Source organism: Peromyscus californicus, unplaced genomic scaffold (genome assembly GCF_007827085.1).
Source record: "Peromyscus californicus insignis strain IS unplaced genomic scaffold, ASM782708v3 Scaffold_6__1_contigs__length_162567912, whole genome shotgun sequence".
In the NCBI taxonomy this organism is placed as follows: domain Eukaryota; kingdom Metazoa; phylum Chordata; class Mammalia; order Rodentia; family Cricetidae; genus Peromyscus; species Peromyscus californicus.
The window spans coordinates 4,535,056-4,562,780 of NW_026294584.1; the positions used below are offsets into that span (position 1 = coordinate 4,535,056).

Consider the following 27,725-nt stretch of genomic DNA (forward strand, 5'->3'; position numbering starts at 1 on the left):
TTGATGGATGGTCTCTATTATGAAAAATGTATTGTAAGGCTCAGACTTTGGTTTTTGCATGCCATAAATTTCAACCTTTGCAGGCCAAAGTAATATCTTTTATAGTGTGTTCAACATCCTATTACTTAAGTTAGCAGAGTATTTGAACACTAGGAGTTTAATAATGCACTCTTCTAGAAGAAGAGAAATTTATCAGGGCAGAGGACAGACTAAATGATTTTAATCTCAAGAATAACATGTTAGACGTCTGTGTGGTATAGTTAACTAGGCATGCCCAGCCTACAAAAATCATTTGTTTTCATGTGTTTCCACCAAATCATGTATGAAAGTTAGCCTAGTGCCATGTTTATGAAGGTGGTGTTTTGTACGCTCTGGGCTGACGGGATAGCACCATCTATAAAAGTGCCTGCCTCCACAGCATGAAGGCCACAGTCTGATCCCTGGAACCCATGTGAAGGTGTTAGGCATAGTGGACACACTTGTTTACCCAAAACTAGGGAGGCAGAAATACTGGGATTCCTGGGGATCACTTTCAAGCTTCAGGCTATAAGAGATTCTTTCTCAAGAGATGTGGACAGCATTCCCGAGGATGACACATGAGATTGTCTCTTCTCTACACATTGGTGCTCCTGCATGTACACATGTGTGCATGAATGCATACTTACACATATACATAGATTATGGAAGTATGATAGATTTGTAATCAAAAAGTCAAATTCGATGAGAGTGTGTATTTTCTCTTTTAAACACCGTTTAAAGCATATGTTTTTAATGAACACTTCAATTAAAATACAGACACTAAAACCTGGAATGAGATAATAACTTGGGGCCATGTGTATCTTCACGGAAAACAAAAGATTATGTATTTATAAGTGAACACTTCAGAAGTTCTGATCCACAAATAGTATTAAAAAGATGGGTGATTTGACAAGACAATTTTGGACAACAGTTGATGATCTATTTAGTGAAATTAGGAACACCTGATCCTCTCAGAATATAAGCACCACATTCCAAAGGCCTTCAGTTTGATATAAAATTGTGAAGTATATCTGTTTGTAATTCACTGGATAATGTTTAAGTTGTGTTATAAGGGAACTCAAGGGGTTGGAGATTTTTTTTTTTTTTTTTTGGTTTTTCGAGGCAGGGTTTCTCTGTGTAGCTTTGCGCCTTTCCTGGAACTCGCTTGGTAGACCAGGCTGGCCTCGAACTCACAGAGATCCGCCTGGCTCTGCCTCCCGAGTGCTGGGATTAAAGGCGTGCACCACCAGGGGTTGGAGATTTAACTCAGTGGTAGAGCACTTGCCTAGCAAGCGCAAGGCCCTGGGTTTGGTCCTCAGCTCCTGGAAAAAAAGCGGGGGAGGGGATTAGAGAGATTTTGCTATGGTCAAAAGTACACACTACTCTTGCAAAGGACCCAACTTTGGTTGCCATTACTCAGCCCCACGTGTCTCACAACTGTCTATTTCTCCTGCTCTGGGGGATCTGACTGCCTCTTCTGACTTCTCCAGTTACCTGCCTGTACCTACACACCACACCACACACACACACACACACACACACACACACACACACACACACACACACACCACTTTTTAAATTGTGTTGCTTTCTCTGACCATTGAAATTTTATACTGTGGTGTTATACAATTGTGACTTGCCTCATTCCATAGCCACAGCTGTATAAGCTGACAAGATAATTGGACCAAGTAGACCATATTAAATTAAGCTTCAAAATCCAATTGGTCAGCTTGCATAAGAATGGGTCACTGTCATGAAAACTGATGGACCACACTTTTCAGAGTAATTCTGTTTCATATTTATTTTATTTTCACCACAATATCATATCCATCTGCATCACAATCATAAAAGTGTCAGAAAAGGGAACCAAGTTAGAATGCCTAAGTGTGCTGAAAGAAGTATGTGACCACCACAGGCTAGGGACACATATGCCTAGTCTCAGGAAGGAGTGGCATTTCTCCAAATAAGTTCAGTCAGATGGAAATACCTCCTTGATAGAAGGGCAGAGAAACAGAGCTCCAATACCTCAGATGGCAGTCTCAGCTCTCACCAGTCAAGTAGAGACCTATGGCTAGGTTTCATTTGTATGGACGCCAGTATACTCCATCGTAATCACTTCCAAGACTGGAGTGTCTACCAGTGCAAGAGCTAACTGTAGCATCATTTTGATCACATCAATGCATGGATTCACAGTAACACATCAAATAGCTACTAGGAAAGTGGCTAATACAATATTTTTAGTTGTCTTTTTTGCCTCCCCAGAGGCAACTGTGGATATAGGAGCAGCTGCAACATCAGCATGTGCTGCTTTGCCAGTTGTTCAGAGAATGAACCAATTAGTGCGAATGGGTGGTAATGCATGCATTTGGCAGCCATGTTTGCATAAAATGAGGGCAATTTTTAAAATAAGACAGTTTAATGCACCATCATGGCACCTGAGAGTATCGTGGAAAAATCTGATATTTCTGACAGACAACTACAGAATCTTCTCTACAATCCTAACCAGCAGCCTTTCAATTTTTCTGAGATCTCAAACCTGCTGATCCCACACAGATTTCGTTGTCCCTCTGTCTATTCCTGCCACCTCGTTCTCTACTCCACCAGCATCACCCTTCTCCTTTTTCACTTTTAATGGATTTACCTTGATCACCTTGCTCCCCTGGCTTCATTAAACACACAAACCCCAGGAAATCCCTCTATCTTCCTTCCACATGATCACCAGTTCCCAGTAAACTCTATTTATTTTTTCCAAGACAGGGTTTCTCTGTGTAACTCTGGCTGTCCTCAAACTCAGGCTGCAGACCAAGCTGGCCTTGAACTCACAGAGATCCCCTTGCCTCTGCCCCTCCCCCGCAGGTGCTGGGATCAAAGGCATGAACCACCACCATCAGATCCCAGCAGACAATTAATGCGACCCAGTAATCTTTCTTTCTCCATACAATTATTTTTACTACTTGTCCAGACCCAAAGGCTTCTTGTTTCTTCTCAAAACCCCTTTATAGTCTTCATGTTAATCTTGCTTTATTTTCCACTAAGAAATTAATTTCATTAGAAAAGAACATCTAGAACTTCCACCACCAAATCTCCCCACCTGCCTCTTTCCTATACACACTGGCTTTATGCTGCCAATAGAGGACAGGCCACATCAACCTCTCCACTGGTGCTCTGGAAGGCATGCTCGATCTAACCTGCTCTCCCACACACACTCACCAAAGGCTGAACATTGTGGTGCATGCCTGTAATCTCAGGCACTCAGAGGCTAAGGCAGGAAGATGGCAAGTTCAAAGCTTCAGTAACTTAGTAAGAGCCTATTTCAAAATAAAACATATAAACCAAGGCCAGTGAGCCAACTTACTGGTAAAGCACCACATATAGATCTGGGGTACCGCAAAAATAACAAACCTACACAGAGATGCAGCTCTCTTTCCATAACCATTTACTTCCTCCTCTTTTTTACATTATTATCTTTGGTACATGAACTTGTTGAAGTTTCTCATTAAGCTGGAAAAAAAAAACTCCATCTGTTGGCCCTGTTTTCCTTCCAATAAAAACAAAAAGCCAAGTTTGAAGGGATTATTTGCACTGTCTCCATTTCTCTTCTTATTCTCTCAAAGTCTCTTCATTGCTAAAACTAGTGGTGATTAGTGAGTCCTCAGATTCCATGATGTATCAGCAGCATCTGACACAGATACTCATCCTGTCTACAAAGCATTTCTTAGCTCAGCACAGAGGACACAACGGTCTCTTGTTGCACTCCTCTCTTCTGTCTGTGAATTCTGTTGTCTTCCAATCCCTTCAGCTAAATGTGCTCCAGTGCTCATTGCAGAAAGTCGCCTTTACTTTCCATACTATGTCCTACGACATGTCATTAAACACACAGCTTTAATCACCACAGGAAGCTAGTGACTGCTACATGTGCACTTTCCCATGAACTTCTAAACCTTATTCCTACCCGCCTTGAGGATTAGTCAGTGATCATGGATGGCAAATAAGCACTGGCCACTGAGCATACTCAGCAGATCTATGTTTCCACCCCTATAGCTCCTCTCTCCCGCCAGGACTTGACTCTGTGCTCTTCTCAGTGCTGCCTTCCCTTGCTTCCTATCTAAAAATACCTTTTGAGACAGCAAGTTATTTAATTTTCCTTATTAACTTTTGCATTATTGGTCTCTCTCATAAAGATTTTTTTCCTCATTGTGTTTATTGCTATATTACAAGCACTGGAACAATGCCTAAAACATAGCAGGTATTCAATAGATCATTGTAATATGAATGAATTGGATATGTTAAAATACACTTATGAAAACCCTCTAAGCTTCATAGACACCGAACTGACTACATTTATAATTCTATTGACTTCTGTTTTTCTAATATTCTCTTTTATTATTCTCTACAGTAGAGTGTATTTTTTGTGTGCTGAAAATGACATGTTCACTAGGTCTTTTTGACACTGCAAACAGTATATACACATCTTTATGCATACTTCTATGTGAAAATGAAGAAAAGCATCGTGGCCTGGGGTGGGGTGCTTCCATAAGAAGGCACCCCATCATAAAAGAGCCTCCTCTCATTTCCATTCATCTCTCTATATCCTGCATGTGTGTTGCATCTGCTAAGACACCATATTCTTTTTTGTAAGTTTTATTTCTTTTAAGTCATTATTATTTGTGAGTGTGTGTGTGTGTGTGTGTGTGTGTGTGTGTGTGTGTGTGTGTGTGTATTCTAGAAGAGGGCATCTGATCCCCTAGAACTAGTCTTATAGACATTTGTGAGCTACCATTTGAGTACTGAGAATTGAACTGGAGTCCTCTAGGAAAGCAGCCAGTGCTCGGAACCACTGGGCCATCCATCTAGTCCCACAACATTGTTTGTAGACAAATTTCTAAATGGTCTTATTAAATAAAAAAATGGAGCCAAATATAGGGGAGAAAGCCTTAGAGATCAGGGAAATAGGAATATAGCCACCAGCCAACCTCACCTCTCCAGCTCTGCAGCTTCCAAATGCGAGCTATTTCTTATCTTACCCATGCCTTGCTGTTCTGCCCTCTCCTTGGCTATCTTAGTCCAGCTCCCTCACTTCCTTGTCACTGCCTGTCTGTACAGACCTCCAGGTCTCTATGATTGGTACTGGGATTAAAGACATGTGTCACCATGCTTGGCTGTTCCCTAGTGTGACCTTGAACACACAGAGACCCTTTCTGATAAGTGATTGGATTAAGGGTGTGTGCTACCACTGTCTGACTTCTATGTTTACTTAAAATGGCTTGCTATTTCCTCTGGTCTCCAGGCAAACTTTATTAAAGCACAAATAAAATATCATCACAATTCTTTATGGATCTCAGGCAACACTGTTTTCCTCTGTACAATTATCCTTTCCTTCTTCTGCTACTGAAAGAGTGATGTTAGTTCTTAGATTGTGTAGTCCTTCACTGCTCTTCTGATCCAGGTAGAGTGACATACCTCTCCCTTTATGCATATTCATACCGTAGTGGTTACTGTCAGTCCACCACATTTATGTCCTATGTTCACATATATCTAACACTAAATCGAGAGATTTTCATGGGCTTCAAGAGCCCTATATTGTTAACAGCAAACTAAATCTTGAACAAGACGAATATGGAATTTTTGCTTAAAGTACTCATCCACTCAACTCATGCAATACAAATGTAGTTCTAGTATACACTCTTAGGAAGACAATTATCTGAGAGAATCTTTCCAGGAATTAGTGCAAAGTAAATAACAACAGTGATCTCCATAATAAGTAACCTCAAGCTTCCCAGAGTGAGAAACTGCAGTAGAAATAAATTATAAATATTTAATATTTTACAACTTGCAATTTGAGATTCTATCCTATTTAAAATTATATGTATAGACACATAAAGACAAACAGCTTCTCTACTTCCCAGTTTCAAATTTCAGGTCGAGGTTAATATACACAGGACTAACATGACCAGATAAATCTCATTTAACAACTGAGAAAGCCATCTAAACCCACAGAGAAAACAGTTGACAATTTCTTTAAAGTATGATTTGAACATTCTTGGCATTGGAGCTTTAAAATGTGTACAATGAAATGTAGAAGCTAAAGATGGTCAGTGAGAAGCTCTTACCTCCCCTCTAGTTGCAGAAGACAAGAAGGCAGATTTAAGGTGGCAATGTTCCCTTACATGTGGGAACTGAGCATCACATCGCGATAAACTCATTAGTTGTTTGAAAGGATAATAGGATAGAGTTGTGACCAAAAGTTGTTAATTAAGCAAAATGCCTGTTATTTTCTTTCATGATGTTATAACAAAATAATGTTCATATTAACAATAGTTGAATATCTTAAAGTGTAAGTTTATGTGTGAAATTTTAATCACACATTTCCCCTATCTTCCAAGATAAAAATGTTAGTTTTCTCAAGTTAAACCTTCAAAATAAATAAATAAACAAACAAACAAATAAATAAATAAATAAAAGAGATTGCTCAGAACAATTTTTCTGAACATTGACCTTTTATAACCCATAAGCCTTTCTGCATGATATAATTTTTTAGTACCACATTGCAATCTGGAGTGCAATATTGATGTAAAAGTTACAATATTAAAGTTTCCATTTGAGCTGGAGAAATAACTCAATGGTAGAAAACATGACTAGCAAGCACAAAGTCCTGGGTTCAAGCTCCAGCACTGTAAGAAGTAGAAGAAATTCCCCCCAGATAAAACTGCATTTATAGTTAATTGACAGATAAAATGTACTTTATCTTATACCTCATGATGTTCTTAAGAACATTTACATTGTAGTGTGGTTAAGTCTAGCTCATTAACAAAATTAGCATTGTTGTGATGAGAGCACATAAACACACTTTCTTTAAATGTGTTGATTTGTCAGCAACTGTAGCCATCTTGCTACAGAACAAGCCTTTTGAAATGTGTAGCTCCTAACTATAATTCTATGTCCATCAGTCAGCATCTCCCCTACTGCTTAACTATTCCAAACTCAGGTGACTCTAAAGATGTGAGAGAAATGACTTTAGACTCTACATATGAACATTGTATATTCCCAAGCTGAATTCCCGTATCTCAGGTAGTGAGGCGACTCTCTTCCTTAGCAAATTCTGAGATAACTCTCCTTGACAAGCTACTGAGTAGTATCCATAGTTTGTTTGATTGGAAGAAAGAAATTGATATGAAGAATGCAAACTCTCTTCTTTTGCATCTTTAGGAACATTTATCCCACTCTTAGTATGCATGTAAAGTAAGAACAATGATGGCCCTTAGATTGTCTTTTTGAACTCAGGTATCAGAAGGTCAAACCAACTGGAGCATTAGTGTCCATTTCAAAAATGTACCTGAGGCAAATGTCTAGAAAATGATGGTGGAAGTGATCACATCTCAGCTTCCTCAAGCAGCCAGAAGGACCTGGTATAAGATAATATCAGCTATAGCTTCTGTTCATTTACTGAGTGCCTATGCTGTGCCAAACGTGCTGTAGGAACCCATCTCATCCCTAATATTGGAACAGCATTGCCAAGAAGTGAATAATTCTCTCTTTACTGAAAAGGAAATTGAGGTTTGAAAGCCAAAGGAAGTTGCCCAGTTTTCTGTGTTAAATATCTGCTAAAATCCAGACTTCATTCTAGTCTCTCCTGCTGTGTGTATATACATCACTAGTTGATGTATATAGAAAGGGCGTGCTCTAGGGAAAAGAAAGATTTTAGCTTCTTTCTCTCCTGAGTCATGTGAAACTTGAAGAAATTGCTTCCATGTTATAGCTTATGAAAAGAACTTCCTTACTCACAGTGTGTCCCTCGAGTTACCAGCTAAGTCATAGGCTATACAGATCAATCAAAACTTCATAGGAAACATCTAAACACTGTTTTTCAAAGAGTCGGCAAACATTTAGGAATGTGCAGATGCTGATTCAATAGGTTGAGATGAGGGTCCCAAATTCTGTTTACAATCTCTAAAATTACAGTGATGTTTCTGGTCTAGAGACTACACTCACAATAGCACAGCTCCAAAGAGAACACATCTCTTTAGCTCCTCATAGCAACAGCAGGCAGGATGCAAAGAACCACTGGGCTGAGGAAAGATGGGACACAGCTTCAGACAAAAAGACTAGCATGGGACCAAAGAGATTGCCCAGTGGTTAAGGTCACTGTCTGCTCTTCATGATGACCCAGATTCAGTTCTCAGCACCCACATGGAGGCTCACAATCTTCTTAAACTCCTGTTCCCAGGTAGCTGACACTGTGACCTCTGGGAGTTCCTGATCACACATGATGCGTGTGCATACACTCAAATACACATACACACACACACACACACACACACACACACACACACACACACACATAAAGTTAAATGAATAAATTTTAAATAGACAAACCTAATGCACAGCTTCTATTCTATGCAAAGTTAATTCACATATCAAAATATTTTGCTTACTCTCCTTCCGCTTTACTGTCCACATTTGAACATTACATTTTATGGGTTGTTAGTAAAAAAACTTTGCAGTAGTTTTTTAGTAATCTTAAACTTTTTTTCTTCAGTTTTACCAGAGGCACAGGTTATATCAAATAGAGATTTATGAACTATTTAATTTCATAAAGTCATATTATATTCCTTCTTCCATGATGGTGACAAGAAGACCAGTTTGCTCAAGATAAGTGAACTCCATAAAAACTATATTATCATCCTCTATTAGGCAATGATACAGGAAGTGAACTCCATCAGAACTATATTATCATCCTCTATTAGGCAATGACACAGGAAGTGAACTCCATGAGAACTATGCTATCATCCTCTATTAGGCAATGACACAGGAAGATAATCAAAGAGGTGACTTGGTGGGATACGCTCTAAGTAAAAAAGCACAATATATGTCATGCATGTGCATATTCATATGGTTAAGACAGAAGCCAGTATTTCCTAGGATCCAGAGAGTACTGAGCAAGGCAGGCTTCAAAGAAGACTCATTTTTATAATTAACATGCTCCTTGAAAAGAACATTCCAGTTTTGAGGGGTAAAAGTTATAAAAGGCTCATATATAGCAAAGTAACACAATATAGTTTTATGTACTTGGCTAGAATGATTGTTAAGACATGGAATGAGAAAACATCAGCCTTTTGGTAGACCTCCATTCAGGTATAGAGTATAGACAAAGAACATTCTGGACAATCAGTTAAAAGTGTTCTTTCAGGTTTGGGGAATGTGAACTCTTTATATATGTACTAATGGTTTGAAACCAATTTCTTCGCTGCTGACTTAGGCATATGGAACCAGCAAGGATCTTCTTAACACCAGGGCACCAACCCTGAAAGACCTGTAACCTCCAGAGCAGCAGTGATAAACCAGGAAGCATAAGCTGCCTTATGCAGCACTAGATACATAAAAGTTTGCTGCACAAAGGAAGCAAGTGGTCACAGCTGAAGGACACGCATAGAGCAGAACTTTAGATTTTACTGGCCAAACCCAGCTCTGTTTGTAGTTTTTTCTTTTGAAATAAAGGGGGGATGGAAAAACTCACTGTCTGAAGTATCTCTTTACCTAACACATACTGAAGGTCCTGTACACAGGTATTAGGAGGGGGCTCTGTGTGGTAGCTCAAAAGGATGATACATACTGTCTTTTTCTGTTGTCATGGCAAAGACATCTAAAAGACCATGTGTGTGACATACTGTCATGGGCAGTTTACAATAGCATTGATTGGCAAGCAGTCCTAAGAGGAACTCTACTTTTTTAGCAGATACTCACCCTGACTTACCCTAAAAAGACTAGTATTTCCATCTACACCAGAGTGGGGGGCAGACTAATGATTTTTCATAGAATTGAATATCTCCTACACCATATCTGAAACCCATCCATTAAAATGGAAACTATTAATCAATAACTTCACTAGTTAGAGGCCACCTGTCCCACTTATAAAGTCACTTAAACATTTTCAGCTCTTAGAAATACTAAGAATCTAGTTTTAAACAATTCTTAGTGTAGTAATTTAAGGACAATGGTAAGACCAGAGGAGACAACGCCCTCCTCTCATGCTCTGGCGGGAAGTTAAGGTTTCCAAGGGGTGTTTGGAAGAAGGCAATAAAATGAAACCTCGGCTGTCTATCAATAAGATGGTGATGTATTTATAGAGCATAAATGACAAGAGGGCTATGCTGAGCACTTTCAATAAGCCTCAATTAAAGTAATCGATATTGCCAAAGGAATCTTTAAAAGCACCTCTGACAGCAAAGTTCTCTGAGATTAGTTCTAAATGCTGAAATAGGGTACTCCAAGGCAAAGAGGGAAGTAAATTCCAGTGTCCAGGAATTAACTGCTAGCTGTTCCATCCCACAAAATCTCAAGGTTATCAGGTGAATGAAATAGTAATGACTTCATGGATAGCTCCCCTCCCCACCCGGGCACCCACAGTATCCAGGAAAAAAAACCCAAGTGGGTGTACTCTCAGGACTTCAACATACCTGTGGGGAAATCACACTGACCACTTTTACTCAGTGTTTGTCCATAATGTTAAGCTGTTATTCCTTCTCTCTGATAGTTTCAATGTCACTAATTAGTCCTGGGTCTGCCGGAAGTCCCACCTCTTCCATAAGTCCTTATTTTGTGTTCCTGCGTTATAACAGATGACTATGAAATGAAGTTCTCACTCATAGACTCATGAGGCAGTTGTCTGTTTTTCTCCTCGGAGGGTCTCTGAAGAACACAAGCCCCTTGCAGGCAAGCTCCACACTGTTTTCTGCTTTGCAGCCTCTCATTGGAAAGCACAGCACTGAGCAGTACACAACGTGGTTTACACAAGTACTGCTGGGAGAGTTCTACCTCAGGAGAGCTTTCTAGGCTCCTAAGATGAATAGTAGCTTGGTTAGACAGGTGTCACCTTATTCAGAGGAGGCCCAGAAGGGACCAGATACAAAGAACTAAGGTGATGAGACGAGAAATGTAGAAAAAAAGTACTTTAGAAAGAGGAGCTGAGAGGGGACCAGTAAAGCACAGCTTTGCTTGGGGACTTATCTAGGGATGCTTTTTACATAGATTACAAGGTACTTTTCTGAAATATTGCAACAACAATCACGCCGGGATTTTTCAAAGATGAAAGTTCCTCATAAGGGGCACATGTTGGGACTAGCCTGGATATAGGATTCTGAAATTTGACAATCCAGTGTAGGGAATTGGTCTCTATCCAGCACCTATCTTTGAACAATGTTGTTGCCTTAGTAATATTTTTTTTTTACTTTCATTTGCTCACTCAACAACCATTCAATACATACTTAATTTGTAAGTTGACATAATTTGAGACCCATGAAAGGCTACTTTAAGTAAAATGAACTTAGGCTCTGGCTTCAGAATGTCCTGGCTCCTGGTAGACACTGATATTAACCAAATAATGATACTTACATAAAACCGAACATCAACACACCTGTAAAGTATAATAAAGGATAATGAGCCCTGAGTACATTTCACTGTGAAGCAAAGAACTATTTGAGAAAGAAAAGTGGGCACAGAAGGTGCTTTCGGAAAGCACACACTTTTTAGTCTGTGACAGAGCTATTCTCGTCATGAGGACAAAGGAAAGACCTGATATGGTATAAACTGTCACTGCTGATCTATGTGAACAGCCTAAACTCACAGTTCACAGGTACTAAGAGTCTGGTTTAAAAAACAAACAAACAAACAAAAAACCACCATCAAATGCAGTCAAAATAACAGCACAATTTATTTTTTTTCAAGTACACTAAAATGTTATTATCCTCATAGTAAGCAACTGAGGTCTCAGTGAGATTGCTGCAAGTCGTGTGACTTCAGCCAAAGACGGTGGTGTGACAGACTTTGAGGGGAAATGTACCTGAAACTGAACATAAAACTGAAGTAGTTTAAGCTTAGAGCCTTTCATTATGCCTCTGCTTACTTAATGTCATGTTGCCATCTACTAAGGCTTTTAACAGTTTAAAATAGAATTTTAGGTCATAGAATTCCAAAAGTGACAGAGAAAGTGGATGTCAGACACCAAGCTCTGCTGCATAAGACCTTCTGAGATTTCTTAGCTGTGCTAACAAATATTCCAAGGACTAAATGAGAATCAAATATCTTTGTCTAAAACTTGGTTGTTCTATCTCAATTTTTCCTTTCTGTGCCACAGGCATCTTATGAAAAACCTTTTTTTACTCCTAAGATTTTTTTTATGTTCTAAATTCAAAGCAAGGAGAACATTTTAGCACCTGGGTCTTTCTTTTTCAGCCCTTATTAAAGGGCTCCTTGGTGGGGGGCTGGAGTCTAGCTCAGTGGTTGACCCCTTGCCTGGCCTGGCTCTGGGTTGGAGCAGTTGCACTAGAAGGAAAAGCATCAGCCCAGGCAGCACACACTTCATTGCAAAACCACTCCCAGCCCCCCAAGGCTTCCAGGTGTGCTGGGCTCTTTCCAAATGTCAATTGTGTGATTGTGTTTTAGCTGTTTTATAGCTTCTACAGCTTCTAAAGCTTCGTGACTCTTCCGGGTTTCTAGTTTGGGCTGAGTACTCCCATCTTCTAAAAGGGAATGGATCCTTGGCGTCCACACATGTCCTCTGGTTACCCACACCTGAGATTTCTCAGGCTGAGCACCTCATCTGCGGCCATTGATAGTCTAGAGGAGTGACCCTGCTGATCCTGTATGAACTCTGAGCTTCCCATGTGTGTTGTTCTGTCTGTTGTTCTGCTCTGATTCCATCAGTTTCCCCGAAGTACACCATGTCCCATACCCACACTGCCCACATGGAACCAGCTCTACATGCTGTGATAAAGGCCCAGCTCTCTTGTGCTACTGCAGAGACTAATGTATGGCCTCAGTAAGCTTGTACCTTTTTCAAAATTATTTTAAACAGACTCCAAGAAAATCTGTGCTCTGGTTCTTCCGTACAGAAAGGGATTCATGCTATAAACCTTTAGAAGGATAACCTTCAGTAGGGCAATGACCATGATGCCATTAGAATTATTGAACTAAATAAAGTCACACTTGTGCTAGTACCCAGATGACCCCATACATTGTGTAGGAAGTACTGAGCGTCTTCCAAATGTCTATAACTAGGAACTGCCACACAATGTAAAGAACAGTTCCCCTGTGCAGTGCACACACTACTGCACTATTCTGCATCCTCGTGCTGCCTTCTTTAGTAACTCCTTTCGCACTGCACCTGATGCCTAAAACATGAGGAAACCAGCCCCCTCCACATGAACATGCTTTACACTCTCAGAATCACTTTAGGATGCTGTGTTACAGAGAACAGTGGATTTTACACACCCCCAACAACACATGCTTCCTCACCCACAACCCTCTGCTAAAGTGGATCCTGCCTCTGCTGGTGGGAGCTTTCGCAAACTGAAGCCCGAATAAGGGCGGAAAGGAGTGGTGTGCCTTGCTCCAACACCTCCACCACCTGCTCCGTATAGGAATTCTTCAATAAGCACTTGTGCCGGACAGCATCGAAGTGTGTTCCTTCCCTGCCTTGTAACTCGGGTACGCAGCTTTCTCCCAGCACAATGGATTCACAAAGAGAAAAACCATAGGACAGGAAATGGCAGCTTTATATTCTCAGAGATGGATGATGAGCAGGTACCCCTAGGTTTTTACTTCTCACTTTCCATTCCAAAAGTCCAAATGCAAAGAGCCACATGGAGGGCATTTTCTTAGAGAAATCGTTGACTTGCGGACAAAAAAAAAAAAAAAAAAAAAAAAAAAAAAAGTGTTTCGTGTCATGTCCCAACAAATCTAATCTACCCTTTTAAAAATGGAAACCTGTGATTGCCGGGAAGTGATCTGCGGCTAGCTTTGCTCTGGGTAGTTTGTATTTCAAGTCAAACCGTCACCACCCACTCTCCATTCAAGCCGAGATTTTAAAAGGCAGGCAAACTGAAAGGAACCACGAGTCAGCCCGTCCCTCTCACAAAACAGCGAGCACAGCAAAGCACAATGCTGGTGAAGGGCTCCGTACTTGAAGATCATCTCCTCAGGACAGGAGGAGAGATATGGAGCCATTTTTCACCAGCTTCACAAGAAAATGTCAGCTCACAGCGGCTCGTGCATTGCCAGAGCGCATCTTAATTTGGCCCAAAGGGACGCGGCCAGTCACCCTCACAGAACATTTTCCTAAATAGTCCATTGCAAATCTGATCCCCTGAGCTCTAAGCATCTTGGGAATAGAATGTTTGGCAATCGCACGGTACAGAAATGCATCCTATTCAAAACTAAATGCCCTCACGTTTGCTTTGGCAATCATGGAAATTAGACACTTCTGAGTTAAAAAAAAAAAATACACAGGAAGAGAAAAGGCTCCTCTCACGCTCCTCGCCCTCCTCCAGCGTTCTGACTAATACCTCTGGGCAGTTTACTTCAGAATGGAGCAGAATCTTGACCAGGGCACAATGGCAAATTGGCACACAAGCCTCCAGCTCTCACCAAAGCACAGGCAATGCCTTCTTTGTAAAAACACGGGGAAATACTCACGCTGGAACAAAAGACACTCTATCTGCAAAGCCAGAAGTGAGAGAAATTATGTATTTGATTTACACACATCTGTACCCACTCACAGAAAAAAGGCTTTGGACCTTTAATCATTTCATTTAATCATACCGCACTGTATTCTTTCCCCAAACCCAGGCGCATTAAGATTATTTTTTTAAAGCTTTGGTTCCAATAGGAGGTAAAACACGCTGCTGGAAGAATACCTGGGGTGTGCCTTTGTTGACAGGGTGCCATTTCAAACTTATAATATTTGAACTCAATTGTGGCAAATGCAGTGGGTTATCTGAGAATTATTCTGACATTAGCCAAAATGTCAAGTCAGCAGATATTTGCTGTTTACATTTCACAATACCTTCAACATGCATTTTGCAGCCTGGTGGGGCAAAATGATAACTAGTCTCCAAACAGCCACCTGACAACCTCGGGCAGAAGCACACATTGTGACTCAGAGGAGACATCATGATGGCTCTCCGCGAGCCGTATTAAACAAAAGCTCCGGAAGCCAGTGAGAGGCTTTCGGTACACGGAGTGAGAGTCAAAGCAAGTTTAGGCTCACATCTGGTGGAATACAGCACTGTCTTACCCAGGGCTGGGGAACAGGAGGGTATGGAGGCTATAAATAGAAAATACACACATAGACAGACAGAATCCCGGACCGTTTAGGCTTACTAACCTGGAACTGAGCTCAGAGCAAGCCCAGGAGCCGCGCGTCCTCTCGCACCTTTCCATGGTCCTCAGTCAGCGTCTTCCCAAACCACCTGTACTGATACAACCCATCCTCCGATAAAATTATCTTCTTGGGAGAAGTAGTCTTTGCTGAGCTTTGATCTTGCCAGCATAAACGTCTAGAATTTTCCTCTTGAAGCGAGACACAGCAACACAAAACTGCTCCTGTGGTCTATTGTTTTCCTCCTCTCAAAGATGAAGCATGCAGCACTTCTCTCTCTCTCTCTCTCTCTCTCTCTCTCTCTCTCTCTCTCTCTCTCTCTCTCTCTCTCTCTCTCTCTCTCTCTCTCTCTCTCTCTCTCTCTCTCTCTCTCCCTCCCTCTCTCCCTCTCCTCTCTAGCATACGCTAGCTCCCTCCTTTCTCTTCCCCCAACCCCCACTAGCAACCTCGCTGGATTCCCATTCAGTCAGGGTCATTTACATCTCACAGCATGAAAACCTGGGTTATACCCAAGTCTGTCTCTCACTTTTGGATTTCCTTAGGAAAAGGGAGGGGGGCGGCCCTAGGTGAAGTCAGGTGACCCTTCCCTTAAAAGCCTGTGAGATGGATGGAATATGTGAGTTTTAAGATCCACACAGGCGCATTTACATTACAAAGCCAAGGGGAGAGCTCCTGGAGATTAAGCATTTTTGGTTTTCCTTTCATAGTCCCCTTTTAGCAATTAAGAGAAGCTAGCATAGTATAATGAAATGTAATTAAACTTTTCAATGTTAATAACAGGGCTATATCCCTTCAGCATCATCCAATCGAACAATTCTTTTAAACTTGTGAGCATCACTGCTTCTTTTTCTGTGAAGGGTCAAAGGATCCCTTATTTTACTATTACACACTTTTCCTAATTGGTCTGTTCTTTGCAATCCAGTTAATGTATCCTGAAGTTAAGAGCCATTATAAAGATAATAACAAGGTGATGGGGGAAATGACAAAACTCCCAGAAATCAATAGCTTCCTCTTGAGCAACTATGTCCCATAAAGGTAACTTAGGTCCCAAGCAATCACTTTTCCCTTCTCTGCCTCAGTTTCTCAATGTCAATGAGGAGCCAATAGAACAAAGACAACAGACATCCTCCTCTCTTTGCCATCCTTGGCCCAGAAGCCCAGGAGAGAAGATGCCCAGGTAGCAACACCTGTTCAGAACCCAAGACTCAGAAACAAGAGGCAAAACTTGTGCCCACTAGCAGTGTGGAAGACAAGGATGTAGCCACGGCCCGGGATCTGCAGAGCAAGCCTCCTCCAATTGGATCTCTGCTATGCTGCTCTTGATATACTGCTAAATAGGAAAGATATGTCATGTGCTCTTAGTGGCATTGCAAAGAAGGATGAGATGATGTTTATGAACTGTCTCACATAAAAAGTAATTAGGAGAGTGAGGTGATGAGAATGAGGAACATCAGACCTCCTATTTTGACCTTTGGGTCTATGCTTGGAAAAATAAATATTTTTGACGCACTAGGGATCAAATTCAGCCTCACACTTGTAAGGGAAATACCCTACTACTGAGCTATATTGCAAACCTTAGCCATAGATTCTTAATTTCAAGATCCTGGTGGCTCAGCATAAGGGGAAAATGTTACAGAAGTGATACAGAACCTCGTTATCCAGACAGCAGTCACAATAGGGTTAGGACTCAGAACACAAAAAGTCTTGGAAGTAGATCCTCTTCTTTCTCCTGCCTCCTTCTTGTGCCTGCCCTCACCCCCACCTCCAAAAGCCAGCAGGGACTGGAATTTCTTTTCCTCAAAAGGAGACATAGAAACCAATACCTTAGTTCTCAAAAACAATGCACAAAGTCTAAACATCTACTTTCATCTTCCTCTGCTCTCCTGTGGAGGGCTCCCTCCCCTTACCTGTCCCACTTCAGGAGTCTTGCCTCACAGCCAGGAGACACACTACAGGGAAAGGCCCCAAAGACTCTGGCAGATGGCTTTTCTGGGGTTTTCCTCAGTCTTAGATCAAGCCTTCTTTGTCCAGTTCTCTTTCTACATGGTTGTCCATGCTTTATTGAATCTAAGTGTAGGCATGCATGTTTTCCCTCTGGTTTTGGTCTTTGTTCCATGAAACTATGATCAAATGTCTTGTGTAGTCTTTGTTAGGTCATCTTTGGGTGTAGGGGTGTCTTTGGGACTCTCTGGTAAGCAGGAAAGGGGTGGTTCCCCTCTACATCTCTACATCTTATAAACAACAACAATAACTGAAAAAACTCTCATACCAACCACCCCCTGTCCTATCAAGAATGGAGTTCAAGGAAAGGGACATTGCTGGTGTGACAGGGCCATCAAACTGAAATGCACACAGTTCCCTCCATAAACATCATTTAGACCAAACAGAAAATGAATAACAACTATTCACCAGTTGTTCGTCGTTACTTTGTGTTTTAAAAGTGTACCTTGAATGGAAATATCCAATTTAAGCTTTTCAAATAAATTATATGCTAACTGGCTACAAAATTAACTTCATTTTGTGCTACAAAAATTGGCATTCAAACATTGGACAGTAAAAAATATCTTCCTGCAGAAAAGTAAGTCAGCTTAGACAAATTTAGGAAGACCTAAAATTTTGTAGGATGAAAACCAAAGATTTGAGCTGGCAGTCTTTTAGAAGCACATTAGCTGGTTTGACCTTTCACTTTTCCCCCTTTAGCATTAGGTGTTTTAGTTCCAAATTTACTCACAGTTTGGCTTTACTGTTTGTTTTGTTTTATTCTCACTCTTAAAAAAAAATTCTTTTGTGACAGAGGCACTTTTTTTTTAGTGTATTGTGCCTTTATTATTGATAATAAAGAGAGAAAAGTGAATTCTCTGTTATAGTACATAGTAGGTGGGATTTAGCACAAATGCTACTGTACAACAAGGTTCAATGTCCTTGATATTTTAAAAGAGGAACAACAGATCTGTTCTCTCTGTTATTTGATTAGAGTCAAAGGGTCTTGATGTAAAGAGGCCTATCAGAGCTCACCAATGAGAAGCTGACTTAATGTAAAAATAAAGATAAACTAGTAAACATGGCACAGCCACTAACCAGAGCCGGTGTTCTCAAACATCTACTACTTCTAAACTGCTGACATGGGAAAATAAGTCACCACTTGTGTTCTCACTTGTTCAAACAATGTTCACTGAGCATATCCTTTGTACTGGGCACAATGCTGAGCACGGACAGGCAAAAGACAAATAGAGTCTGAATCCTCTGAGATACTTAAACTTTGGGCACTATTAGCATAAAATAGTTGTAGTAGTGCCTGTAGTAGAAATTCAGAAGATGGTGACAATTCTCCTTAGTGGTAGGAAGAGTGGCAGAAAAGAATGGGTGGGATTTGAACTGAGCTTTTGAATGTGTTAGTTATCTAGGTGACAGAAAGATTACAGATACCAATGGGGCAGCAAATGTGAAAACCTGAGCAGTGTGGTGTGGTTGGACGTCAGAGGGTGTGAGTGTTTCAAAGCATAGGTTAGAACTGGTTGTGGACCACCTTGTGCATCCTCTGTAATGCAGTGGCAAGTTAGTTACAATGCCTTGCCTAGTGGTCTTTACTTATTACAATTATTGACACCAATGTGAAAGGCAGATTGTAGCAGTATTTCCCAAATTTCAGATAAGAACAAATCTCTGAGAGTAAGCACACTGAATGTACACCACACCAGGGAACTCTAGGAATATCTATTTTTAGGAAGTATCTTAGGTAATTATTACAATGCTGGTTTTGTTATAGGTCATGACCACAGATGTATTAGAATTACCTGTAGTTTAATAGAATCAGAATATCTGGAGACAAGACTAAGAATCCCAACTTTTAAGGTGGTTACAATGCAGTCAAAGTGGAGAACTACCTTTTTTTTGGAGAGGAGGCATGGGGCATAGGTCACCCAGAAGCTGTTTTAGAGGATGCTTGAGTTGAACAATAGACTCCAACTAGTTCTACGATAGGTGTCTTCATTTTGCAAAATGTAATATCACAGTACTACCATATCAGGTTTCCTGGAAGCTGGGGCTAGGAGGGCACTGCCAACTAGCAGACCCCTTGTCTTTGCTTCTTAGTGGGTTGCATCATTTTTTCATTCTGTCTTCTGTTCTTAACCAACTTCATTTTGTTGTATATGTAATCCAATATGTTAGCCTATTGCCTTTAAATTGTATTGCTTAGAGACTCTTTTCTCACCAAACATGAAGTTGTGGTCTCTTTGGTCAGATGAGGAAAGACTAGATTAGCTGGTTTGGAGCATGAATCTTAAAGAGTCTTTATTAATAAAACAAACCCGGAGCCAAGTATTGGGGTGAATATTGGAAGATCAGAGACAGAACAAGCCACAGCTAACCTCCCCTGGCCAACTTCTCAGCTGATCTTGTTTCCTCAGACTGGAAGCCTCTGTGTCCTCATATCTGAATGGATCTCAGCTGAACTGTGCTGCTCAAAGCCTAAAAGCTTAACCAGCCAAATGCTTCTAGTTACTGGTCTTCACGCTTTATATATCTTTCTGCTATCTGCCATCACTCCCTGGGATTAAAGGCTCACCTCTTGGGATTAAAGGCGTGTGTCACCATGCCTGGCTGTTTCCAATGTGGCCTTGAACTCACAGAGATACAGAGGGATTTCTACCTCTGGAATGCTAGGATTAAACGTGTGAGTGCCACCATTTTCTAGCCTTTGTATCTAGTGGCTGTTCTGTCTCTGACCCCAGGTAAGTTTATTAGGGTGCACAATATTTTGGGGAACACAATACCACCACATTGGTTTGATTACCTAAGTTTGCTACAGTTGCATTGACAATGATCACATGTCCATATTCACTTTTCCGGGACTCTGAAGGAAGGTCTTCTGAAAAGCTCATAGCAGGGCAGACACATGGAGGTTTATCACAGACACAATGGTAAAAGTAAGAAATGCTTGAGAAGATTCCATCAGTGGTAGAAGAGACCGAAGTTTCCAGAAGCTGTTCAGAAGCAAACCCCATAAAAGGAGTGAATGTGAAGGTGATGTCTTCATGGACTGTGAATGCCACACTTTAAAGCAGGCATCCGAAGGGGTTATCTGTTTGCCTAGTTACCAGAAGATACAGATCCAATTTTAAACTCTATACATGGGAAGGAAATATAGGACACTAGAAGTCAAAGGAACGCTAAACAATATTAAGGAAGAGTAGGCTTAGGAAGAAAGGTACAAATTACATAGTCAAGACCCTTTGGAAGTCAAGTGAAAGAATTTTGCCTTTTACACTTAAATAAGCTTTATGTGATGGCCGAGAAGACTTTTCAAAATAAAATACAGTGAATGTGCTTATTTTGCACCATAAATATTAACATAGAGACAATAGTCTGTGCAATCTCACCCTCCTGGAAGACACAGAGAACATTGCTAAACTTGCCAACTGTCTTTTACACTGGGGTCTGCTCCAGGTGTGCCCCACTCTCTCTTGTAAGGGACAACCCTCCTTTTCTCCATCTGCCTATATGCTTCAAGAACTTCCTGCTTGCTGGGCAGTGGTGGTGCATGCCTTTAATCCCAGCACTCAGGAGGCAGAGGCAGGTGGATCTTTGTGAGTTCGAGGTCAGTCTGGTCTACAGAGTGAGATCCAGGAAAGGCGCAAAGCTACACAGAGAAACCCTGTCTGATAAAACCAAAACCAAAAACAAAAAACTTCCTGCTTAACACTGCACAGGAGTCTACTCCTCTCTTCCTTTCCTCTCCTGCAGCTTACATTTGTTGTGTGCTGCAGACAACCTAAACAGTCAGAATGAAGACATTTCACTTTTTTAAAATGTATTTTTATTTTAGGCTTATAAGTACTTTGCCACATACATATAGTGCCTGCAGAGGTCAGAAAGTTCTGAGTCCCCAAGACTGAAGTTGCAGATGGTTGTGAGCCAACATATGTGTTATGGGAACCAAACCTGGGTCCTCAGCTACTGTACAACCTGCTCTTCACTGCCGAGCCATCTCTCCAGCCCTGAGATTTAACTGTTTTAATTCTCATAATATCTCTTTGAAGACCTGTTATCACCACTTAACCATGGAGGGAAGTGACTTTTGGAGAAGCTGAATCATTCACCAAAGATACAGGAACTAACAAATAGCAGTTTCTTGATCATGGCTCAACCACAGCCTGTGCAAAATGATTAGCTTCATATCTTGATCTTCCAGAAACTAAAATGCAATAGTGGAGTCTACCAGTGCACTAGGGCTGTAATTGTTTTGCCTTCTATTACTCACCCACTAAAGGGTCATTGTTAACAGCTAGACTGGCTTTGACTGAGTCCTGTTATCTTTGAGCGTTGTGACCAAAAACAGGTCATCCAACCTCTGGGCCTCAATTCCCAGACCAGCCTTAGAGATTCATCATGAGATGCAAATGACAGTCTATGCCTGGAATTTAATACAATGTCTTCAGCTATTATAAACTGATAAAATGCAGTTATCTCTTATCATTATTGCAGTATTAAGAAGAGAGAAGTAAAGTTTCTGCTTTTCCCAAAGATAGTTTGAAATTGGTGGAATGGCACCATTGACACTGTACAGTATCAAATGTAGTATTTATTTGTGGAGTGTCATAGTTAGCATCAGTTGTCAACTTGATACATTCAAGAAAGTGGATACTTCTATTTAGGAACGGCCTCCACAAGCCTGGCCTGTGCCTCATGTCTATGAGGCATTGTCTTAATTGCTAATAGATGTAGGAGGGCCCAGCCCACAGTGGACAGTCCCATTCTTGAGCAGGCAAGCCTGGGCTCTATAAGAAAGCTAGCTGAGCAATCCAGGAGAAGGAAGGCATCAAGGAGTGTTCCTCCAGGGGCTCTGCTTCAGTTCCTGCCTGCAGATTCCTGTCTTGAATTGCTTCTCTGACTTCCATTGATAGACTGTAGCTTTTAAGTTGAAATAAATCCTCTTCTCCCAAGTTGCTTTGGTCGGTCAGTGTTTTGTCATAGCACCAAAGAAAATAATAAATAAGTAAATAAATAAATAAATAAATAAATAAATAAATAAATAAAAACCAAACTAGAACATAGAGCTATGTTACCAATCAAATCAGGAAGTACCATCAACCACCATCTAACTAATCATGGATAACATATATTGATTCACTATTAGGCCATAGTCCATGCTTTTGAAGGACAAAAGGTAGAAATTACATGCTTTCCAAAAAGCCAATACTTGTATTTCAGCCATAAGCTAAATGTTGATTCTTTTTTAAAACCATCAATTGCACTTATAATCTACTGCCTTTTCTGAGTTAAATAGTTTCAGTATTTCTATGGAATATCTCTACATAATCTAACATATATTTACTAGCAAATATAACTTCTTTTACAATGTAGCAAAGTTGTCAGTTAAGTGCATTTTGAGTGTAGATTGATATTCTGCTTATGTGAAGTCAAAACCAAATACATTATAGATCTTTTTGACAGCAAGAAAATAAATTTTGCCTGAGAATAAGGTTTATCATATTTTACAAATATAGACAAGGTCATGAAACCTGTCATCTTTTTTCCATTATATGAATTGATCTGAATGGGTAATTCTATTGTTGATGGTTTGTGTGAGCATCAACTACGTGGTCTGTGTTATAGTATAGGGGGTGGTAGGTGTAATTAGTATTAGCAGAGCCTGGATCTGTGAGCACTTCGTTTTTCTGTCTCATAGGCTACATGGCAATTTTCGTCAGAAACAACTCACTTCTTTTTGACTGTTTATGTCAAATTAATGCATTTTCAGTCACTGTCAAAATTATGCTGCTCTGCTTGAAGACAGCTATATATATGTGCGTACATCCATAATTATCACAGGGAGTGGTTTGATTATCCCATTCTAAGGCAAGAAAAGCAAAATGCAGAGAATTCATGCTTTGGGATTTTCTTTTGTCCTAAAGCCAAAGCAGGTGCCTTGAGAAAAGCCTTTAAGACACAGAGCTGTAGCAACCCCGACTTCACCATTTCTGCATGGGTTAGCTCTAGACAAATTACTCATCTTAAAAACAGTAATGCTATCAGTTGAATAGAATTATGAGGCATTAACTGTAACAGCTCATATTTATCACCACTTTCAGCACCAACACAACCATTGTGACAACCAGTAGCACAACCACTGCCATCATCATCACCACCACATCACAGCTTCCATTGTTATCCTCATGATTATTGCCCTCACCATTATAATTACTGCTGCTACCACAGTCACCAACACAATCATCATTTACTTCACCACTATTACCTCAATCATCATTATCATACCCTTCCTATCATTGTGGAGTGTGTCATGTACCAGATGATAAAATAAATGCTAGCTTCCATGATTATTGCTATAATATTTTATTTTTGGCTTTCAGCTCATGAATTTGAATATTCTGACTCCATTGACTTGATATAAAATACACTTTCATGTTCTAATGGTCTCTAGTCAAAGTAAAAGCCTATATATACATACCATTCAGTACACAAGGTAAAAATGTGAAATGCTTACTCTTTACTAGTTTTGTCTCACCATAATAGTCAGGAACAGACCTTGAATGTAGAAGTTCCACACAGGAGAATGTCCTTCCCCCTGAAAATAACTCACCAAGTATCACAAGTTAACAATATACAATGGCAGTGGATGTAACTCAGTTGTGGCATACTTGGCTAGCATGTGCCAAACTTGGCTAGGTTTACTCAACCATGCTAGTTGAAACAAAAATGAAAACAAAACCTCACAACAAATAAGACTATGCACATAGAGCATCCTTCTAAGATAATTTCCAAGTCTTCAGAAGGCAAACTCATGATGTATTACTTAGAACATGTTTCACATGACTGTCAAAGCAAAGCACAAGAGGGACTTTCTGTCCAGAATGGGCACAAATGCATTGCACTGTTGACATTTGTCCTTTATGGAACTGGTTTTCTGCTCTCATAATGAGCTATCCAATTTTAGTTTCTGCAAACCAGGCTGACTTATGACCTCTTCTTTTCTCCACAGGATCACACTTTCCCATAACCCTTTACTCTTACCTTGTGAACAGAACCAACTAGATCTGAGTGGGGCATATGCAGGGTCTCCTGCTTTCTGAGACAAACTTTCCTAAGAGCTGTGCCTAGAGAAAATTTCATAAGCGAACGTGTTCTCTACACCTCTTGCTTTCCTTTTCCTTGCAATGTAAAACACTCATTGACACATTCGGAATCCTTATTGTTGACTCACCTCATAAAAGGCATCAAAATCCACTAGAACATACTGTGTAAATTAGTATGTGTCACCTTAGGAAGGGATACTTTTTGTCTGAATTTTGATGACGTGCCATTTCTTACAATGAAAACATTCCTCAAAAGTAGAATTAAAAATAATTTCTAGAACTTCTTAAATATGTCCTAAAATATGTCTATTTAAATGGGCTGAATTAGTTGTGCATATTTCTTGTGAAGTTCAATTACCTAGTATTGGACCTAAGAGAAAGGGAAGGGAAGATACTTGACACTGTGCTTCCACCATAGACTGCATGGATGAGTCTAGACCAGACAGCTTAATGCTCCTAAACACTAACATCCTTATCTCTAAAATAGGGAATACAACAGTGTAATATCTCAGGTGAATTGTGAAAAAAAATGTAATGATGAAATTGATAGCACAGAACCCAGTGGCATTCAATAGGTCTCAGGAAACAGGAAATAGCTCCTTTCTTCCTAAGTAGTTATTCACTTATTAAATCGTGGTTTCACATTGTCTTGGTTTACCCACCATTTGCATTAAGGGCTTTCAACAAAAAAAGTTCCATCATTCAAATTAGATGTACTTTTATGGAGAATGTGAATTTAGTCAAGTAGTTAACTTTCTGTAAGATACCAGAGCAGTTTAACAAAATCAAGTCTACATGGATCAAGAGGCAATGGGAGAAGAGTTGGCAGAAAGGAAACAGAAAAAAATAGTTACCTGTTCTACTCACAGGCCAAGAGATGTGGTGATAGGAGGCTAGAGAGAGGTTTGATTGAATTCAGGAGACCTAGTCTTGGCCAATGTATTTGTTGTTAATAAACTTTTTAAGCTATGGAGCTTTATTAAGAGAACATGAAGCTTGTAGGTTTAGGTTTAATGAAATTAAGTAAAAACTTTCTTGAGGACCTTTCCACATTGAATCCCATCAGTCTTTGATAATGGATGAGGCATCCCATTGAATCAACCCATGTCTGTGTCAGTCAGAGAGATGTGCTCTATCTGTATTGTCTCATTTTGTCTTCACAGTGGCACACAGTCCCCATTTTAGGATGAAACAATCTCTGCAAGGAGATCCTCAATGATTTTTTTTTCCCAAGGTCAAAAAGCAAAAAGAACCGAGCAGGATTGATAACACCCTTGAATACAAAGCCTCAGGTACTTTCTACTGTACCATGCTGCCACCCTCTGGGACAGAAACTGGGGATGAAGCTATTAAGAACCAAACCTTAATTAAATGACTTGCAATTATATTTCACATAATGTGAGCAGTGCTGTAAGAGTCATGTAAGCTTGAGGGGGAAAGATGCCTGTTTTGGCAGAGATGTGGTACTTAATATTTAACAAAAGGACTTATGAAACCAAGCAACAACCTGACTTGTAGCATTTGCTGATTTTTGGAGAGTAATTATGTCTACCTAGCAGATTTCAAGCTATCAATTTAACCCCAAAAGCCTCTGAATTGGAGTTGGAACAAGATATATACAATCCCCTTCTCTCTTTTCCTCTCACTCTGAATTTATATTCTTTTTTCAAAACATAAAAAGTAACATGTTAATAAAAGTAACATGCCTCAATTAGTCTCTTCTCCTTTTCCTTTTCCAAGTTATTTAGGTTACTCGTTTACCCTTCATTTTCAAATAAAACTGTTCATTTTCTTGATGAAAAAAAGAAAATAAATCCCCAAGTGAGACTTCTGGTGATGACTTCTCCATTTTCTTCTACACACTAGATAGTTTATATCACTTTTGAGTGAATCAGTTGCAGGATTTCATGTGAGATGTGTGAAGTTTTCAAGGAGTCCAACACAGGATTCCTCTAGTAAACCAGCAGGTGACAGCTGCAGGGTCAGCTTTGCTGGGGAAGAGTCATGAGGGAAACACACTAGCTAATGGCCCTATGCTCCTTAGTCCTCACTTTCTTAAAGTGTTGCAATTGCTTGAAACATTCTAGAATACAAGGTGACTGAAAGATTGCAGGGAAATTGCAGGCAGAATTTGCATAGTTGCAACTTGAGCAAGCAGTGGAGCTGTCATTTGTAGATATTCAGATGCAGCGTCTGGGAAAGGATTGCTGAGACAATTTATTTCATCTTGTTAATTTCATATGAGCAATGCAAAGAAGAATGTAGTAGAGAGTTAAACATGAAAAGTCTTCTATGTAAGGAAGTTAGCACACATTCTTGATCGTTAACTACATCAACGTGCAAAAATTTCTTCTCTATGAAACAAAGAAGGAAGAGGATGTTTAAGGTATGACTGCTCCTTAGAGGCAAAGTCAGATCTGAGTTAAGAACAAACTTCCCCTTCAAAACTTATGATAAGTGGAGAAATAAAAAACTAAATATTCAACTGTTACTTATGGCATAATATATTTATGTTCAATATGCCAGTTTACACAGTAAATATTATACTAGAAAAACAAAATAGGAAATATTATTTTTTATAATAGAAGAAATGAATATTTTATTCTGAAATTATTAAAAGAGAATATTAATATTTTATTAACTTGATAGGCACCAAAACTATTGCTGAATGAAACTGGGTATCACAGCCACTGAAGAGTGATTACTTAAAATGCTTATGAACAATACATGAATATGTATAAATATCCTTCTTCAAATTCTTTCACTAACAACAAATTAATTTAGAATAATATCAAAGTTTATTCTTATGAGAGTTTATAAAACTCTATAGTGTTCTAAGCCTTCAACTTCATACAGAATGAAAATAATAAAAGGAAAATTAAAATAGTAGCATGATTCAGATTTTCCAACAGTTTAGAATGCCTCTAAGTTTAGGATTGTCAACTTAAAAACTCATATCTGATGGGATTAAAAAAGCACAGATTTGAGTCAGAGATGAGCTTCCTCCAAGTCAGAAGGGTACTAGCAATTCGGTCTATGCTGGCTGGTTGTATGTCAACATGATGCAATCTAGAGTCATTTGGGAAGAAGAAGCCTCAGTTGGGAAAATAAATGCTCCCACCAGCCTGGCAAGCCTATGGTACATTTTCTTGATTGATTATAAACATGGGAAGGGCCTGCCCATTGGGTGTGGTGCTACCCCTAGGCAGCTGTTCAAGGATAGTGTAAGAAAGCAGACTGAGCAACCCAAGCAACGTTCTCCATGGCTTCTCCTTAAGTTCCTGCCTTCATTTCTTCCCCTGACTTTCCTCAGTGACTAGCAATGACCCAAGAGTTGTAAACTGAAATAAAGCCTTTCCTTCCCAAGTTGTTCTGGTCATGGTATTTTATCACAGCAATAGAAAAGTAACTAAGACACAGTCATAGTTTGACATAGTTTGACATAGGTGTCAAATGAG

At 39.9% G+C, this 27,725-nt stretch overlaps 1 protein-coding gene across 11 annotated transcripts in view; it reads right to left on the reverse strand.

Annotated features, from left to right (window-relative positions):
* The window catches only part of Magi2 (membrane associated guanylate kinase, WW and PDZ domain containing 2), a 1,438,220-nt gene that overhangs the window by 747,473 nt on the left and 663,022 nt on the right, over nt 1-27,725 (reverse strand). The window contains exon 1 of one of the 11 annotated variants that reach the window (XM_052720130.1): nt 15,179-15,500. The exons of the other annotated variants lie outside the window; for them this stretch is intronic. The gene's annotated coding sequence lies outside the window, so the exon portion shown is untranslated. Of the gene's footprint in view, nt 1-15,178; nt 15,501-27,725 lie in introns of those variants that run through there. 11 annotated transcript variants of the gene reach the window in all.